This window comes from Thalassophryne amazonica, chromosome 21, assembly GCF_902500255.1.
Source record: "Thalassophryne amazonica chromosome 21, fThaAma1.1, whole genome shotgun sequence".
NCBI lineage: Eukaryota > Metazoa > Chordata > Actinopteri > Batrachoidiformes > Batrachoididae > Thalassophryne > Thalassophryne amazonica.
Window position 1 is genome coordinate 2,102,189 of NC_047123.1, and position 21,534 is coordinate 2,123,722.

Genomic DNA, 21,534 nt, shown 5'->3' on the forward strand with positions numbered 1-21,534 from the left:
ACTCAGAGATCAAGATTTAGTAAAACTTAAAGAGAGGTACCTTAAAGGGTAATAAAACATAAAACAGTTCATCAACGAACTCAGGCCCGATCCCATTGTACTACCCACTCTAGATAACTATAGCTACGTGGGACAAGGGTTACACTGATATTATCCTCATCTTCAACCACTTATCTGGGATCACGTCGCGGGGCAACAGCTGCAACAGGGGACCCCAGACATCCCTTCCCTGGACCACATTGACCACCTCTGACTGGGGGATCCCGAGGTGTTCCCAGGCCAGTGTGGATATATAATATAATAATACACAGAGAATAATACAAAGACTAGGACAGGGCAGAGACCTAAAACACATGAAGAAGGTTCAATTAAAACAAAAAGAAAACCTCTTCAGAGTCAATGACAAAATGTGATGAAAATGATTTTATCTGTGTAAGTTTGGACGCAGCGCTCCACCCACTGAAGGAACGCCGCTTCCTGTGGCATTTGACCTCCACCTCATCCACTCTCACAGTGTCGACTCAGACACGAACATTAAATCCTGAATTTGACAAAAACGCTCAGTGAGCGGATTATAATCCATCGACGTCTTCCTGGAAAGCTTTCAACTGCATCGATTCTTTTAGAAAGTCAAATCTATTCACCTCCATTTAACCGTCAGAAAGCAGCAGAGTGGCCGTCTCTATGGTTACACACACCCCACCTTCCCCGGGGGTTCCACTGCCCCTGGTGGTCAGGTGGGAGTACAGTCTGATTTTCAGGAAAAATTCAGAACCGATTCTGAAATCATTTTGATGTTTTACTTTGTGGATGCGTGTATTAAACTCACAAAAGGTCACCAAAGGTCAACTCAAACATAAAGAACGACTGACAGCTGGAGACATCACGGAGCACAGACTGACACCACAGACAAAACGTTCAATCTGAGTCCCAGTCACTGATGGGGCAACATCTGACCCCACTGGAAGGAGCTGGACTTCCAGAGCAACGGCACCTGACCAAAACCAAACCCAGAGTAGGCCGCGCCGCATTCTGAGACCTGACCTCTTCCAGGTTTTTGACGCTCAGACTGAGCTGTGGAATCCTGATCCTGGCTGAGGCTACAGGATGTTCCAGGTGCCCACCTACATGATGCACCTCAGCACTGGACCCAGACTCCACCCAGCAAAGGACGATCCCTCAGCACGTCACAGTCCTGGGTCAAGACCAACAGCTCGTTTCCACATAGCATATGTGTGCATAGAGACCGTTCACCTGTTCATCTCCACGGCCGCCTCCTGATGTTCACTGCAAAGCTCCTCATTTTGTTTTTATCCCGTCCACAATTTGCCTAAAGTGCACTGAGAAAAAAAAAACTTTTGCTGTGAATTTCAGAGAAACCTTCAGAACTGTGGCCGTGGGAAACTGGTGAGGCTTCGAAAAGCTAACAGGCTGGCTCCTGTGTTTCAGTCGCTTAGGGTCACATCCCAGTGGGCTGTGACAGCCAATGACCAGCAGTTGAGGGAAATCACTCGATTCTTCACGACGTTCACTAGGTGGCGCTCTTTCAAGATAAGTGATTTTGTCATAACCCAAGTTCTTTTCTGCCTTCAGATCTTCACTGACCTCAGCACCTCCTCACAGCTGACATCTTTACCTCATCCTTTACTTTAAAACGTGGCTCCAGTCAGTCGTTAGTTCTCAGAGCTGCTCCGTCTCTGGCACAGGATCAAAACCAGACTAATCACTCAAAGTCCTTTTGGCTTCTCCGTGTTTCACTCGGGGTCACCACAGCACATCCGGTGTGGATCTGCATGTTGATTTCAATCAATCAATCAATCAATTTTTTTTATATAGCGCCAAATCACAACAAACAGTTGCCCCAAGGCGCTTTATATTGTAAGGCAAGGCCATACAATAATTATGTAAAACCCCAACGGTCAAAACGACCCCCTGTGAGCAAGCACTTGGCTACAGTGGGAAGGAAAAACTCCCTTTTAACAGGAAGAAACCTCCAGCAGAACCAGGCTCAGGGAGGGGCAGTCTTCTGCTGGGACTGGTTGGGGACACAAGTTTTACGCCAGATGACCTTCCTGACATGACTCCACTTTATTTGGACGTCGGCTACAAGGGGCTTTGAACCGGGAACCTTCTGCTTTGGAATCAAGAGCACTGATCAATTGTCCAAACTCAAACTGTGTTTACAGGCTAAAGAAACAGACATGTCAGTCATCTTCAGTGGGACCACATGAACACGCACACACACAAATACACACACACACACACAAACACGTGCGCACACACACAAAGTGTTGCCAGTCGTTTGTTTTCTGAAAACTTTAAAATGGGAACTGGATCTAAAATACATCTTTTCTGACGTTTGCTATCAAAACATCTGAAACACTGACAAACCAAAGTGTCTGTTTGGATGCAAAGAGCCACTTATGGACCTGAGCAGGTCCATTTCATGAAGATCCTGATGTCAGCTTGTTCTGCTCCTGATGGGAACTTTAGTTCTTCTTTGAAGGTGTGACTTTCGTTGCGGCCGCAAACAAGCTGGAGACAATAGACACGGCCTTGGTCCAGATCCAAAAGGCACTGTTCAAAGCACAGCCCGGTACCGTGCCACAGCGCCGGGCCTCGAGCCAAATGACTCTTTTACAGTTTGAATAAAACTGGAGGATCAGTTGAGTTGTGATTGATTCTATCTGCTGAGGTCGTGTGTGAGCGGCTCCAGCGGGACAGGCTCACGCTCGCTGGCTGTCAGCCGCCATATTGATGCGTGCAGACTCACAACCTGATTGATGGGACACACACACACATCCACAAATACACACGCACACACATACATATGCACACATGGGCACACACATCTACCAATACACACACATATACAAATAAACACAGACCTAGAAATATACACACACATCTACAAATACACACACATATTCACTGATGGGCACACACACACATCCACAAACACATCTACAAATACACACACACACACATCTACAAATACACACACATATTCACTGATGGGCACACACACACATCCACAAACACATCTACAAATACACACACACACACATCTACAAATACACACACATATTCACTGATGGGCACACACACACATCCACAAACACATCTACAAATACACACACACACACATCTACAAATACACACACATATTCACTGATGGGCACACACACACATCCACAAACACATCTACAAATATACACACACACACATATACATCTACAAATACACACACATATTCACTGATGGGCACACACACATCCACAAACACATCTACAAATACACACACATATTCACTGATGGGCACACACACATCCACAAACACATCTACAAATACACACACATATTCACTGATGGGCACACACACACATCCACAAACACATCTACAAATACACACACACACACACATCTACAAATACACACACATATTCACTGATGGGCACACACACATCCACAAACACATCTACAAATACACACACATATTCACTGATGGGCACACACACACATCCACAAACACATCTACAAATACACACACACACACATATACATCTACAAATACACACACATATTCACTGATGGGCACACACACATCCACAAACACATCTACAAATACACACACATATACAAATAAACACAGACCTAGAAATATACACACACATCTACAAATACACACACATATTCACTGATGGGCACACACACACATCCACAAACACATCTACAAATACACACACACACACACACATCTACAAATACACACACATATTCACTGATGGGCACACACACATCCACAAACACATCTACAAATACACACACATATACAAATAAACACAGACCTAGAAATATACACACACATCTACAAATACACACATTCACTGATGGGCACACACACACATCCACAAACACATCTACAAATACACACACACACACATCTACAAATATACACACATATTCACTGATGGGCACACACACATCCACAAACACATCTACAAATACACACACATATACAAATAAACACAGACCTAGAAATATACACACACATCTACAAATACACACACATATTCACTGATGGGCACACACACACACATCCACAAACACATCTACAAATACACACACACACACATCTACAAATATACACACACACATATACATCTACAAATACACACACATATTCACTGATGGGCACACACACACATCCACAAACACATCTACAAATACACACACACACACACACACATCTACAAATATACACACACACACACACATATACATCTACAAATACACACACATATTCACTGATGGGCACACACACATCCACAAACACATCTACAAATACACACACACACACACACATCTTCAAATATACACACACACACACACATACATGTGCACACATGGGCACACACATCCATAAACACACACATCTACAAATACACACATATGCACAGATGGGCAGACACAAACACACACACACACACATCTACAAATACACACATATATTCACTGATGGGCAGACACACATCCACAAACACACAAACACATCTACAAATACACACACACATACATATGCATACATGGGCAGACACACATCCAAAAACACACAAACACATCTACAAATACACACACACACACACATCTACAAATACACACACATACATATGCACACATGGGCACACACATCTACCAATACACACACATATACAAATAAACACAGACCTAGAAATATACACACACATCTACAAATACACACACATATTCACTGATGGGCACACACACATCCACAAACACATCTACAAATACACACATTCACTGATGGGCACACACACATCCACAAACACATCTACAAATACACACACATATACATGTGCACATATGGGCACACACATCCATAAACACACACATCTACAAATACACACATATGCACAGATGGGCACACACACACACACACACATCTACAAATACACACACACATACATATGCATACATGGGCACACACATCCATGAACAAACACACATCTACAAATGCACAAACACACACATCTACACACACACACTCTTTGGACTGACCTCAGGGCAGCACGAGCGGCTGCAGACGTTTCCGTAAAAACTTTTCGAGTTTATCCAGGAGGCAGCAAATTGATGTTGTTTGTTCGGTGATGAAAAGAGACTTTTAGTCCTGAAAGACATTTTGTTGGAGCAGAACCGAAGCCTTTGGGGATTCAGACTTCAGGGTCCAGCTCTGCTGGATCAGGTTTGTGGTGCGTGACGCCGCCGCTCTGGGCTGATGGATCTTTACAGAATGAACTGATGATGCTCTGCGGCTTGTTTGTCCACGTCCAGGACTTCAGCCTTTTTTTATATCTTACCTTTTTAGTCAGCTGGTACCAGGATGGAGGATGAAAGCAGAACCAAAACCAGTTCCTGATCCGGTTCATGTACTTCTAATAAGACATTTATCTGCACACAATTCAGGAATATATAAAATGCGTTTCTAAACACATGTTTTAGGTGCCGTGAGGAGGTCATGTGGCCACTGCTCCGCCCACTACAAACAAACAAACAGTTACACGTTGACAGGGCCGTATGCAGTCATTTTGGGGGCCCACATCCCTTTTTTTACTCCCCGCTTTCAATCTGTATTTATCACACAGCCTTTTGACACCTGTTACTTAGTTAGTTAGTTAGCTAGTTACTTAGTTAGTTAGTTTGGTCCCAAAATGGACTAAAATGTAACAGTTGTTCATTTCGTCCATCTGTCCGTCCGTCTGTCTGATTCTCAGGAAACATTCTTGGGACACAGACCTTGGACAAGTTCAAAGATGGCTAACCTGGACATATTTTAAGAGCTTAAAAAGTCACATTCTCTTCTGTGTTTTTGTTTGTTTGTATGTTTGTTTTTGAGGGGCGGGAGTCACAGCCAATCAGAGTAGAGTGACACTGTGACGTCAGTGGCGGGTCTAGCTAGCTGCAAACTGTGTTTTGTTTGTGTGTAAATATAACTTCTTTGTCACATATTATGGGGCAGCACGGTGACTTAGTGGTTAGCACTGTTGCCTCACAGCAAGAAGGCTGTGGGTTCGATTCCCACCTGTGTCCTTTCTGTGTGGAGTTTGCGTGTTCTCGCTGTGTTTGTGTGGGTTTCCTCCGGGTGCTCCGGCTTCCTCCCTCATCCAAAAACACGCACGTTAGGTGGACTGGAAACTGTAAATTGTCTGTAGGTGTGAATGTGTTTGACTGTACGTGTCCCTGTGACAGACTGGCGTCGTGTCCAGGGTGAACCCGCCTCACGCCCTGTGACTGCTGGAACAGGCTCCAGCCCCCTTCAGCCCTCAATTGGAGTCAGGGGTTGAAGTGTGTGTGTCATATATTATGTAAAGTTCATTTTCTTGTTTGGCACATAGGGTGACTGTGAGGAATTCTGTCAGCTACCATAAAATATCTGTAACCAGATGTCCCCTCTGACCGCTCTCTGTGGACGCTGGCGTACTGTCGCGCTGAAGTTAACGCTCAAAGCTAAATGCTGGGAGACACTGCTCTCTGAATGCCGTTAGCTTGCTGCGTCATTTTTCACAGCATGAATGATTATTTAAAGTTAAGTCCAAAGTCCATGTGGCTGCTTTGGAAATGATCCATCTGCAAAATATTCAAGAATTTGAAGAAACCTTTTTCATATTATTGTTAGAATTCTACATTTCTAAAGTTTTCCTGTAAATGCCAACTTTAATTTGTATTTTTCTCCTTTTTCAAAGAAACATGATTTTTTTTTTTTTTTTTAATCTGCAGGTGAATTTCAGATTTGAAGTTCGTCAGTATGAAATGGGGGAAATGTGTGACATGTTTCCTTTCTGAAGTCTGGTGGTCAAACGTGACCTTTGTGTGACATTCTGCACATGTTCTTCTTTATGATTGTTGCAGAAGAAAACTTTCGGTGCCACCTGGCTGCGCTCTAACGTCCTGCGGGCACAAACTAAATGTAAAAGCTGAAAGTTGCTGCCGTGATGAGTTTTAGTTTTTGCGTGTGCGCGCTGCGGGCCGTCACCAGCTGTCTGTGCTGTAATTAGACCAACGGCTCGATTCTTTGCCCACTTTTGGGCAGATGGATGCCTGAGAACGGATGCATCCACACAACAACGGCCTCGCTCCCGGACTCGCCCGATGAGCTCATAAAGACGTAAAGCTGGAAAAGAGGACAGGGCCTCTGTGTGACTGAAGCTGCTCCAAACTTTCCTGGATGCCTCTCGTTTGCTCGCTGTCTCACTTTGGCGGCCATCTGCACCATTTCCTGTCAGACTCACGTTCACTGATTTTAAACATTTACTGACAAAAGTCTGCAGTCGACCTGTCAGGGTTTGTTCTGCACATCACACGTCGCAAGTAAAGACTCCAAACGTGGCAGAAACACGGCGGCTGAGATCCGAGCGGCTCCAGATTGATCCAGATAAAAGTAAAACCTCTTAAATCATTCTAAAGTCAGTTTTAAGCAGAAACAAGGCGAAATTCCATGACGCTTTGAAATGTCCCACGCACAGTGAACACATCAGCAAACAGCTCGTGTAGCTGCAGGGCTCTGATATCACGAGGTGATAATCAGTGAACCGCGTCATCAGGGGACCAATTTTTAGGGGGACTGTTCAGTCAGCAACCAGGCAGTGCTGCCCACCATGGCTAGACTAGAATATATATATATATATATATATATATATATATATATATATATATATATATATATATATATATATATATATATATATATAATGAATGTAAACATATAAAAAAACGTGCAGTTTAAAATGTAAACATTTAGGTCAGTGATTGTGAACACTGCGGTGGGGGGGTGTGGAGGTAGATTGGGTTGTTTGTTGGTCTGTGTGTGTGTGTGTGTGTGTGTGTGTGTGTGTGTGTGTGTGTGTGTGTGTGTGTGTGTGTGTGTGTGTGTGTGTGTGTGTGTAAACCTGTCAAGCTGTGAGGGTTGTTGTTTACGTTGTTTATTTAATAAGCATATATATATATATAAATTTAGAAAACTGAATGTGAGGGTTGTTGTCTGCTTGTTTTGTTTATTTATTTAATAGCTTTTATCAAAACAATGTCTGAATGTCAGGTCATGAGGTGTTCTGGTGCAAAGAAACATTGACTGGAGCAGCTTGAAAAGCAGTTTTCTCTCAACATGTTGAAATTGATATTGACGTGCTTGTTAAAGGCTGTCGAAGAAGAAAACTACCCAAAACACAGATCCATCAAACCGACCCAAAGTCTGAACTCAAACTTTTATTGTTCTTTTACAAAAGCACAAATTGTGCTGTCTGGTGATGCATTTTCTCCCTTTATTTCCAAAGCTGACAACTGGCAGCACGCAGTTTCTCGCTTTAATTGTAAAGATGGCGACAAGCGTCACACAGCGCTCGATTTCTTGATTTATTTCTAAAGCTGTCGGCAGGCGGTTTCTCCCTTTATTTCTATAGCTGTCATCTGGTGGGGTGCGGTTTCTTCCTTTATTTCTATAGCTGTCATCTGGTGGGGTGCGGTTTCTCCCTTCATTTCTATAGCTGTTGCCTGGTGGGGTGGGGTTTCTCCCTTCATTTCTATAGCTGTCATCTGGTGGGGCAAGGTTTCTCCCTTCATTTCTATAGCTGTTGCCTGGTGGGGTGGGGTTTCTCCCTTTATTTCTATAGCTGTCATCTGGTGGGGTGCGGTTTCTTCCTTTATTTCTATAGCTGTCATCTGGTGGGGTGCGGTTTCTCCCTTCATTTCTATAGCTGTTGCCTGGTGGGGTGGGGTTTCTCCCTTTATTTCTATAGCTGTCATCTGGTGGGGTGGGGATTCTCCCTTCATTTCTATAGCTGTCATCTGGTGGGGTGCGGTTTCTCCCTTCATTTCTATAGCTGTTGCCTGGTGGGGTGGGGTTTCTCCCTTTATTTCTATAGCTGTCATCTGGTGGGGCAAGGTTTCTCCCTTCATTTCTATAGCTGTCGCCTGGTGGGGTGGGGTTTCTCCCTTTATTTCTATAGCTGTCATCTGGTGGGGTGCGGTTTCTCCCTTCATTTCTATAGCTGTCATCTGGTGGGGCAAGGTTTCTCCCTTCATTTCTATAGCTGTCATCTGGTGGGGTGGGGATTCTCCCTATATTTCTATAGCTGTCATCTGATGGGGCGCAGATTCTCCCTTTATTTTTATAGCTGTCGCCTGGTGGGGTGGGGTTTCTCCTGTAGAAGAATTTTTAGGTCCATATTTGAACTGTGATGAACTATCAAGTGTCCTGATCCGAACTGTATGTCCTCTGGTTGAACTAGCAGGTGTTCAACCCAAAAAAGGGCTCTATTAGTCATTTAGTCTGTCAGGGGCTTTCCAAGGCCTTTTAGGTGCTTTCCCGCAGGCCGCGTGCAGGGGCCTCAGGCCAGCTGCACGTGTGGCTGAGGCCACGTGCGGAGGGGGCCTCAGGCCAGCTGCACCTGTGGCTGAAGGTCTTTTAAAAAAATCAGTTGTAAATCCTTCATGTTTTAATGGGAGCGTTTGTCACATTGAAATAATGGCCTAACACCTGCTTAGGGTTCACTACAGGACGCTTCCAATAGAAAACCATGTCTTGGGAATGAAATAAATAAAAAAGTCGAAGGAGGAGCGATGCCCGCGGGTCTCCAATAAATAGACGAGCGCGGTTGTCATATTCAGTCTCTCTAGAGGACCCAGTTTGTCTAAGCTTTGTGTCGAAGGCTTAAATAAACTTAAAAACTCTGTGCATTTTATCTTGCTTAAGGCTGAATTATTCTAAAGTGTCATTTTCTAGCATATCACTTGCAATTAGTTTGTGTTATCTAAAAGACGACATCCTGAGAAGACTAAAGACGAGCCACGACACTCCCTTTATTTCTATAGCTGTCATCTGGTGGGGTGCGGTTTCTCCCTTCATTTCTATAGCTGTCATCTGGTGGGGCAAGGTTTCTCCCTTCATTTCTATAGCTGTCGCCTGGTGGGGTGCGGATTCTCCCTATATTTCTATAGCTGTCATCTGGTGGGGCATGGTTTCTCCCTTCATTTCTATAGCTGTTGCCTGGTGGGGTGGGGTTTCTCCCTTTATTTCTATAGCTGTCATCTGGTGGGGCAAGGTTTCTCCCTTTATTTCTATAGCTGTCATCTGGTGGGGTGGGGTTTCTCCCTTCATTTCTATAGCTGTCATCTGATGGGGCGCGGATTCTCCCTTTATTTTTATAGCTGTCGCCTGGTGGGGTGGGGTTTCTCCCTTTATTTCTATAGCTGTCATCTGGTGGGGTGCGGTTTCTCCCTTCATTTCTATAGCTGTCATCTGGTGGGGCAAGGTTTCTCCCTTCATTTCTATAGCTGTCGCCTGGTGGGGTGCGGATTCTCCCTATATTTCTATAGCTGTCATCTGGTGGGGCATGGTTTCTCCCTTTATTTCTATAGCTGTTGCCTGGTGGGGTGCGGTTTCTCCCTTTATTTCTATAGCTGTCATCTGGTGGGGTGCGGATTCTTCCTTTATTTCTATAGCTGTCATCTGGTGGGGTGCGGTTTCTCCCTTTATTTCTATAGCTGTCATCTGGTGGGGTGCGGTTTCTCCCTTTATTTCTATAGCTGTCATCTGGTGGGGTGTGGTTTCTCCCTTTATTTCTATAGCTGTCATCTGGTGGGGCATGGTTTCTCCCTTCATTTCTATAGCTGTCACCTGGTGGGGCAAGGTTTCTCCCTTCATTTCTATAGCTGTCATCGGGTGGGGCAAGGTTTCTCCCTTCATTTCTATAGCTGTCGCCTGGTGGGGTGGGGATTCTCCCTATATTTCTATAGCTGTCATCTGGTGGGGTGCGGTTTCTCCCTTTATTTCTATAGCTGTCATCTGGTGGGGCGTGGTTTCTCCCTTTATTTCTATAGCTGTCATCTGGTGGGGTGTGGATTCTCCCTTCATTTCTATAGCTGTCATCTGGTGGGGTGCGGTTTCTCCCTTTATTTCTATAGCTGTCATCTGGTGGGGCATGGTTTCTCCATTTATTTTTATAGCTGTTGCCTGGTGGAGCGGGGTTTCTCCCTATATTTCTATAGCTGTCATCTGGTGAGGCATGGTTTCTCCCTTCATTTCTATAGCTGTCGCCTGGTGGAGTGCGGTTTCTCCCTTTATTTCTATAGCTGTCACCTCGTGGGGCACGGTTTCTCCCTTTATTTCTATAGCTGTCATCTGGTGGGGCATGGTTTCTCCCTTGATTTCTATAGCTGTCGCCTGGTGGAGTGCGGTTTCTCCCTATATTTCTATAGCTGTCATCTGGTGGGGCATGGTTTCTCCCTTCATTTCTATAGCTGTCGCCTGGTGGAGTGCGGTTTCTCCCTTTATTTCTATAGCTGTCACCTCGTGGGGCACGGTTTCTCCCTTTATTTCTATAGCTGTCACCTCGTGGGGCACGGTTTCTCCCTTTATTTCTATAGCTGTCATCTGGTGGGGCATGGTTTCTCCCTTCATTTCTATAGCTGTCGCCTGATGGGGTTTCTCCCTTTATTTCTATAGCTGTCATCGGGTGGGGCAAGGTTTCTCCCTTCATTTCTATAGCTGTCGCCTGGTGGGGTGGGGATTCTCCCTATATTTCTATAGCTGTCATCTGGTGGGGTGGGGTTTCTCCCTTTATTTCTATAGCTGTCATCTGGTGGGGCACGGTTTCTCCCTTTATTTCTATAGCTGTCGCCTGGTGGGGTGGGGTTTCTCCCTTTATTTCTATAGCTGTCATCGGGAGGGGCAAGGTTTCTCCCTTCATTTCTATAGCTGTCGCCTGGTGGGGCGTGGTTTCTCCCTATATGTCTATAGCTGTCATCTGGTGGGGCATGGTTTCTCCCTTCATTTCTATAGCTGTCGCCTGGTGGAGTGCGGTTTCTCCCTTTATTTCTATAGCTGTCACCTCGTGGGGCACGGTTTCTCCCTTTATTTCTATAGCTGTCATCTGGTGGGGCACGGTTTCTCCCTTTATTTCTATAGCTGTCATCTGGTGGGGCACGGTTTCTCCCTTTATTTCTATAGCTGTCATCTGGTGGGGCACGGTTTCTCCCTTTATTTCTATAGCTGTCATCTGGTGGGGCACGGTTTCTCCCTTTATTTCTATAGCTGTCACCTCGTGGGGCACGGTTTCTCCCTTTATTTCTATAGCTGTCATCTGGTGGGGCATGGTTTCTCCCTTAATTTCTATAGCTGTCGCCTGGTGGAGTGCGGTTTCTCCCTATATTTCTATAGCTTCGTCTGGTGGAGTGCGGTTTCTCCCTATATTTCTATAGCTGTCATCTGGTGGGGCGCGGTTTCTCCCTTTATTTTATAGCTGTCGCCTGGTGGGGCGGGGTTTCTCCCTATATTTCTATAGCTGTCATCTGGTGGGGCATGGTTTTTCCCTTTATTTCTATAGCTTTTGCCTCGTGGGGCGTGGTTTCTCCCTATATTTCTATAGCTGTCATCTGGTGGGGTGCAGTTTCTCCCCTTATTTCTATAGCTGTCATCTGGTGGGGCATGGTTTCTCCCTTTATTTCTATAGCTGTCGTCTGGTGGGGCGTGGTTTCTCCCTTTATTTCTATAGCTGTCGTCTGGTGGGGCGTGGTTTCTCCCTTTATTTCTATAGCTGTCGTCTGGTGGGGCGTGGTTTCTCCCTTTATTTCTATAGCTGTCGTCTGGTGGTGCTGGGTTTCTCCCTTTATTTCTATAGCTGTCGCCTGGTGGGGCGTGGTTTCTCCCTTTATTTCTATAGCTGTCGTCTGGCGGTGCCGAGTTTCTCCCTTTATTTCTATAGCTGTCTTCTGGCGGTGCCGGGTTTCTCCCTTTATTTCTATAGCTGTCGCCTGGTGGGGCGTGGTTTCTCACTTTATTTCTATAGCTGTCGTCTGGCGGTGCCGGGTTTCTCCCTTTATTTCTAATAGCTGTCGTCTGGTGGTGCCATGTTTCTCCCTTTATTTCTATAGCTGTCGCTTGGCGGTGCCGGGTTTCTCCCTTTATTTCTTTAGCTGTCGTCTGGCGGTGCCATGTTTCTCCCTTTATTTCTAATAGCTGTCGTCTGGCGGTGCCATGTTTCTCCCTTTATTTCTAATAGCTGTCGTCTGGCGGTGCCATGTTTCTCCCTTTATTTCTAATAGCTGTCGTCTGGCGGTGCCATGTTTCTCCCTTTATTTCTAATAGCTGTCGTCTGGCGGTGCCATGTTTCTCCCTTTATTTCTATAGCTGTCGCTTGGCGGTGCCGGGTTTCTCCCTTTATTTCTATAGCTTTCGTCTGGCGGTGCCGGGTTCTCCCTTTATTTCTAAAGCTGTCGTCTGGCGGTGCCGGGTTTCTCCCTTTATTTCTATAGCTGTCGTCTGGCGGTGCCGGGTTTCTCCCTTTATTTCTATAGCTGTCGTCTGGCGGTGCCGGGTTTCTCCCTTTATTTCTATAGCTGTCGCCTGGCGGTGCCGGGTTTCTCCCTTTATTTCTATAGCTTTCGTCTGGCGGTGCCGGGTTCTCCCTTTATTTCTAAAGCTGTCGTCTGGCGGTGCTGGTTTTCTCCCTTTATTTCTATAGCTGTCGCCCTGCGGTGCCGGGTTTCTCCCTTTATTTCTATATCTCTTGGCGGGCAGTACGTGGTTTCTTGCTTATTTCTTAAAGTGGCTGCTTTCAGGGTGCAGTTTTGTGCTTTATTTGATAGCTGTCATCTGGTGGTGTGCAGTTTCTTGCTTTATTTCTAAAGGTGGCGGCTGGCAGCGCGCTGTTTCTCTGCTTTTTTTCCATAGTTGTCATCTGGAGGTGTGCAGTTTCTTGCTTTATTTCTAAAGGTGGCGGTGTTGTGTGGGCCGCTAAAGAGGAGGTACTGCTGGCCCACCACCACCAGTCGGCGCCCTGCTTGGAGTGCGGGCTTCAAGCATGAGAGGGCGCCGAGACAGAGAGTGACAGCTGTCACTCATTTACACCAGCTGTCACCAATCACCTGCATCTCTATAAAAGCCGGATCATTACTCCACCTCCTCGCCGAGAAATCAACTACCGTGAAGGTAACCTTCTCTGCTGAATTATCGTTGTATCTAACATTGTTCTGTGTGCAGCCGTATTCCTGTGGATTGAGTCTGAAGCTGGATTGGCGGATAGTGGGAGTGCGACGTTCTTCGCCTCTTACTCCATCCAGGAAAGAGACTAACAGGGGCTGCACGGGTGAAATTGTGTCTGGAGGTGGAGGTTTTCCCTCCTTGAAGATCTGTAGAAAAAGGATTACTGGGTGTGTGGATACACACTCACCATTAACTGTTTTTTCATCTTCTGCCAGCAGTACCAGGGTCTGCAACAGAAGACGGTGACCACCTGGGGACTCAGGACTTGGCGGCTCCGGTGTTCTTCAGGCCGTTGGTGGTGGAAGCTGTGTGGGTCCCGGCTCTCCGATCGCCAGAGGTCTCCTATCTTCGAGCCTGCCCACACATCACCTTGTGTTCAATTGGCATTATCTTTGTCTGTATTCAGTTGTGCGTTTCACAACATTAAATTGTTACTCTTTGTCTTATCCATTGTCCGTTCATTTGTGCCCCCTGTTGCGGGTCCGTGTTACGACACCTCCCCATCAGGCGGCTGGCAGCGCGCTGTTTCTCTGCTTTTTTTCCATAGTTGTCATCTGGAGGTGTGCAGTTTCTTGCTTTATTTCTAAAGGTGGTGGCTGGCAGCGTGTGGTTTCTTGCTTTATTTCTATAGCTGCTCTTGTGTTGCTGTCATCTCAAAAAACAGATCTCAGATCTCAGTTTCTCTCCATTTTATCAGCAAACAGCCATCAACATCTTTAATTTCCAGTCTTCAAGTCCAGAGTCCTGGTGTTAGTGGGACTCCCACACAGGACGTTCCTGTTCAAGCTGAGGACACAAACATCCTTCAGCAGTTTATCCAGCAGGTTTCTGGTTCTGTTCACTCAGAAAATACTTTTCTTTGCAGAGTCTCCAGTGGCCACATACCCTGTAAACTGCCCGAAAAGTCGCCACATCGAGCCGTTCTGCTCTCAATAAAACATTTACTCCATTTCCCAGCAGACAGACGCGATGAATAAATTAATGTAAAGGGGAAAACATTTCCTCTCATCCCAACAAGTTGCTGAGAGAAAAAACACATTTTATGCTTTTCAGCATCTTTGATCATCACATGCAAAATGGAGAACCACTGCAGATAGGAGCACTCAGAGTGCACAGATCAGCCACACGGAATCCATTGGCGTGCACGGATCAGCCAAATGGGATCCATCTGCATGCATGGATCAGCCAAACGAGATCCATCAGCGGGCATGGATCAACCAAATCCATCTGTGTGCACGGATCAGCCAAACAAGATCCATCGGTGTGCATGGATCAACCAAATCCATCTGTGTGCATGAATCAGCCAAATGGGATCCATCTGCATGCACAGATCAGCCAAACGAGATCCATCGGCATGCATGGATCAACCAAATCTATCTGTGTCCACAGATCAGCCAAATGGGATCTATCTGCATGCACGGATCAGCCAAATGAGATCCATCGGCGGGCATGGATCAACCAAATCCATCTGTGTGCAAGGATCAGCCAAATGGGATCCATCTGCATGCACGGATCAGCCAAATGAGATCCATCGGCGGGCATGGATCAACCAAATCCATCTGTGTGCAAGGATCAGCCAAATGGGATCCATCTGCATGCACGGATCAGCCAAATGAGATCCATCGGTGGGCATGGATCAACCAAATCCATCTGTGTGCAAGGATCAGCCAAATGGGATCTATCTGCATGCACGGATCAGCCAAATGAGATCCATCTGTGGGCATGGATCAACCAAATCCATCTGTGTGCAAGGATCAGCCAAATGGGATCCATCTGCATGCACGGATCAGCCAAATGAGATCCATCGGCGGGCATGGATCAACCAAATCCATCTGTGTGCACGGATCAGCCAAATGGGATCCATCTGCATGCACGGATCAGCCAAACAAGATCCATCGGTGTGCATGGATCAGCTACACGTGATCCATCAGAGTGCACGGATCAGGCAAATGAGATCCATCGGAGTGCACGGATCAGCCACACTAGATGCATGAAAGTGTGCAGATCAGATTAACAGCATCCATTTGTCCAAGACCAAACCTTGCACACCCTCAATGTGCCGCCAGCATCGCCCAAGACAGACTGTGAGGAAGAGTACCAGCCGTGTCAGACTGTGTGTTTTGTCTTGTTTTGCTTTAATTTTGTTTGGTTAAATAAAGTTAATAAAATTGTACATTGTTGTTTTCCCCTTTTTCCCATAATGGTAAATGTGTTTTGACTTGAGACCATTCTAATCTAAATATATAATCTGTATATTAACTTTTTGTGAAAAATACAAATGTAGCACTTTTGTGTGGTAAAAACTGAGCAGGTGGGAATTATCGTGCACCAAAGCACCGTCGTCTCCCTGAATTTAATATTTGAAAAATAGCTCCTGTTTGGTGAGATTTATTTGAAAAATGGATCCTGTTTGGTGGGATTTATATTCAGAAGTAAAGACATTTGTAGACATTGCTACATTTTGGCCAGAAGTCTATTTTGAAGAAATAGTAATTGCTCAAACAATCCGGTGGCAGTACCCTGCACATTTTTAAGTCTAAATCTCAGGTTCTCTGAAAACTTTTCAAAAGCTTTTTTTTTTACTTATTCCTGTTGGTCTTTATGACAATAGGACAACATAGTTTGAATTTTTTTCGACTTTAAAAAATGTATCTTTCATACACATCTTTACTTCAACACCAAGTACAAATATGAAGAAAAAAATGAAATTTAAAAAATCTTTTGTTGTGTGAAAATGACTAATTCAAACATCAACACAATCATCAAAATGCACCAGCAAAAACACTAAACATATGCACTTCAGTTCACAAATATAAAGTCACTGCACGCCCACGGTGTTGGCAGTGACTGACAGTGATGAGCACAGAACAACACTTCAAATCATTCTGTCCTGCCAAGGCACAGATCCAGCAGCACTGCTGAAATACAGCTTGAGGTATTCCTGCAGCTGCTTCCCTGCTCGTGTGTTGCGGTTGCATCCAACTACTTGTTCCACTTCATGCATGTTTGCTACCTGTCGCCATTCACGAGGGAGGAAGTTATAGGTACCATCTTCTTGGTCGAGGGCAGCATTCTGCAGGACTGGATATCTGTCTGCATCAAGTTGTGCAGACAGGTGCACGACTCCACTACATCCTGAGCTGCACTCGACAACAGCTGCATTAAGGTGAGAAGGCTGAGCCAGAATGTCCAAGGCATTCTCCACAACACGGTGTCCACAGGAAATGCAGGAGTTGAATATCCACTGTTTTAGGTGAGAACTGAAGGAGTACAGCTTCATCAAATCCTGAGAGCAAATGTGTCATCACCACTGAGGAGGAAGGGTCTGTCAAGGTCATCACGTGGCACTGATTCTGGATCTGGGAAGTTGATGGTCTCATCTTCAAGGCACTGCTTCAGTTCCAATGGAGTGAAGATTTGGCAGTCTGACATTGCACCCGTGACACCAATATTCACACCACATGAACTTGTCATTGACGTCTACAAGGGCAAGAAGAACCACAGAGAAGAATCCTTTGTAGTTGTAGTATAGGCTGCCTGTCTTGCAAGGACATCAGATGGCTACATATGGGTGATTCTTTAACTACGGGCACTATTGGCCTTGTAAATGTAATTTCCACCACACCATTGCCTTACAATATAAAGTGCCTTGGGGCAACTGTTTGTTGTGATTTGGCGCTATACATGTGCTCTGATGTCACTGTTTATCTCCATAGAAACTATCCAAACAATCTTTCATACAAACTGTTTGAAGGGACATTACAGTGTTGTGGTGGAAATTACAGCAATAGTGTGGGACAACTACATTTTGTTTAAAAAAAATCACAACAGTTGTATGACATTGAATACCCCAATTATGTTTTGATTATTTTACCAATATTTTATTTAGAGATATTTTAAAACATTAGAAAAAACATTTCTTTACCATTCATTTTTATCATTGAAGATTAAAAGTCTGGGTGTGGGACAAGCACAAAACAGCAATATTTGCATGTAATGATGCTGGAAAAAAGGTGAAAAAGTCATCATAGACTAGTAGGGAAGCTTGAATCCTCGACTGGACTGGGTTGCTTGATGTGAGGATGTTTCGCTTCACATCACAGAAGCTTCCTCAGCTAAAATTCTTGCTCTGGTAGTCTGACTTCTGTCTTGACTCTTGTAGAGAAGAATAAACCAGAAGCCAACAAAAGCTGGAGTTTTTAACCTAATCAGACCCCTCCTACCGAGAGGCCGACTGCTATAGGCTAGTGACTAAACAATAGCTCTAATTAGCACCTATTGTGCACTCTCCTAATGATGGGATGGAAGCCTCCCCTGATGGCTCCCTTGACGACTCTTCTGATGATGTGAATGACTCATTACCATGAACAAAAGACTGAAACTGCTTTGACCTGAGTATCCCATTGTAAACGGGACAAAGTGTGTCTGAGACACGCCCCCCGGTTAAGGCTGGGTTTCAACTGTTTTACAAAGCAACCCAGTCCAGTCGAAGATTCAAGCTTCTCTACGATGGAAACCACTTGGACAACTGAGAGCCTACACAGAAATCATCATAGACTTCTTAACACACTTTCATTGTAAAGATAACTATAAAAGTGTGAAATTTCCCCTTTTTTCTGTTTTTCATACAGTATGATCAAAGGACATAATAAGTGCCCATAGTCTAAGAATCACCCATATATACCATCGATTGCACCTCATGCATGTGGTACATTCCAGCGGTTCTTCTACATCTACCTTCCACTCCTGAGGGCTTCTTTGGTACTGGGTCACTCTGTGCTTGTACATTGCTCTGCATACCTCTGGCACAAAAATGGAGATTGTGGAGTTAGAAACACAGAAATGACACTGCAGGAGGGGGATACTTGTCTCCAGTAGCGATGTAACTGAGGGTCAAAGCCAGCTTCAGGTCTGGTTGCAGACACTCCCTCCAGTTGGTATCAGCTTTCATGAGTCCAGGGCCAACCCTCTGCAAGAGCTCATCAAGCAGCCATTCACACGTAACTGAAGAAAGCGCCATAATCTTCCAGCCTCCATTCATGCATCAGTTGTTTGTAGTCACAATACTGTTGCCTTCTTTCTTGTCTCAGCTTTCTTGTCAAAGCCCACCGGGGGCTTTGTGTCCATTTTCTGTGCATCTGTGTCCTTCTCCTGAGCACAGTGATGCCATCTGGTTCATGAGCAGTGCATGGGGACTTGGTAAGATGGCGGCATGCAGCATACGTTTGTTGTTCATCGTGGAATCTTCAGGGGATGTTTATTCTTCGACAGCTGGGCAAAGACTGATGGCAAAGTGCCTAGTTCTGCAATATATGTATAGCCTGATGCATATGGCTGCAAAGCAGACGTCAGGGTCGCCCAAAAAATACCCAGGAGTCTAATTTGACACAGAGATATCACTAAATAGATTCTCAAAGAATGCCAACTGCTCGCCGGAGTGTGGCACAGCGGAAACTCGGTAGACACAAAAGACCCCGTGGTCACCGATGGTCACTCGGAGGAAGTGCAGAGGACACTCGGTGTGGATGGGGGGAGGTGCTCAGGGAATGCATAGACTGCCAAGAAATTTGCTCTTTTGAATGCTGAACAATACACAAAGGACACTGAAGCACTTACACAGAATGGTGTTTTTGCATCCTGAGAAATTTTTTAGACACACAATGAACTCTCAGAGGGTGCCATCCTGTGTAAGGGCATCTTTATATTTCTCTGGCTGATGACCTGCCCCAAGGAAGGTTTGATTCAGACACTGAAATGAAAACTACATCTTCACCAACAAAGCTATCACCTCTCACATATTCTGGATTCCAGAAAACGGTTAAGGCACGACTAAAACTACCTCAAGAAGAAACAACTTCAACTACTATTGTGTGATTGACTACTATTATGTTTTGTAGCATGGCCCAAGCAGAGGGTCACCCCTTTTAGTCTGGTCTGCTTAAGGTTTCTTCCTCAGAGGGAGTTTTTCCTTACCACTGTTGCTCTGGGGGTTGGTAAGGTTAGACCTTACCTGTGTGAAGCACTTTGAGGCAACTCTGTTGTGATTTGGTGCTATATAAATGAAAATAAGTTGAAGTTGATTGGCAAAAACACCGGATTCGGATTCAGTGCCCCCAAATTACCCCCATGTGGGCTCCGATTTAGGAAATTCACATCTAATCATCACAAAGAAGCGTCTGCAGGAAGTGACAATGCAGGAGCACAGACGCCAAACTCAAAGTGATCTGCTGCTACAGTAAAAAAATTTTAACTGTGCGTTTTCTGACTGAAATCTAATGTAGAGTGTTAATAAACAAAGACTGGTGTTATAAACCACATGGATGACTTTCAACAAGGCCAAAGAAATAGCAAGTGGATCTGAAGCTTGCAAAAACTAAAAAATCTGGACTTCACTTTATGGTGTGTATGTTGCTGAACTTTCAGAACTGAGTTAGCGATAATGCTTGTTTTTGTTGGGAAAGTGTAGTGACACAGACCCACAACAGGGGGCGTAAATGAACGGACAATAGATGAGCCAAAAATACAACACTTTACTGCTGTGAAATGTGCACAACGAAATATAGACAAATACAGAATTTGGATAGAGTCAAATGTACAAAGGTGACGTGTGGGCAGGCTCGAAGATAGAAGACGTCTGTCCAGAGAAGAACCGGATCCCACATGATTTCCACTGCCACCAAACCCGGAGGATACTGGAGCCGCCAAGTCCCGAGTCCCCAGGTGGCCACCGTCTCCGGCTGTCGGATCTGGTACTGCTAGCAGGAAGCAGAAACAGTTAGGTCTGGGTGTGTGCACACCCAGTAACACAGTCAGCAACAGTTCCTTTATGGTGGGCAAAACACCTCCACCTCCGAAAGAGGAACACAGAAAAACAGCAGTGCCTGAATCACTACTTATCACAGTTCAGCGTGAGGAGTGAAGATCGTCACTCTATCACCAGCTTCGAACCCAGCCTTCAGCTGGAAGTGGAGAAACAGGTACGCCTGCAAACAATACAGAATTAGTGCGGTCGGCACAGAATACGGCTGAGAGATTACCTGGTAGATAAACGATATCTCAGCAGCGGGGTGGAGATGTCTGTCCAGCTTTATGGAGTGATTGATGAGATGGAGATGGGTGACAGCTGTCATGAGATGATGAATGACAGCTGTCACTTCCGGCTGTTCACGCGAGGCGGCAGCGCCCTCTCATGCCTGAAGCCCGCACTTCAGGCAGGACGCCCTCTGGTGGTGGGCCAGCAGTACCTCCTCTTCAGCGGCCCACACAACAGGACCCCCCCCAACGGGCGCCTCCTGGCGCCCGACCAGGCTTGTCGGGGTGTCGGGTGTAGAAGTCGGCCAGGAGAGCCGGGTCCAGGATGAAGCTCCTCTTCACCCAGGAGCGTTCCTCAGGTCCATACCCCTCCCAGTCCACCAAGTACTGGAACTCCCAGCCCTTTCGACGGATGTCCAGGAGCCGGCGCACCGTCCAAGCCGGCT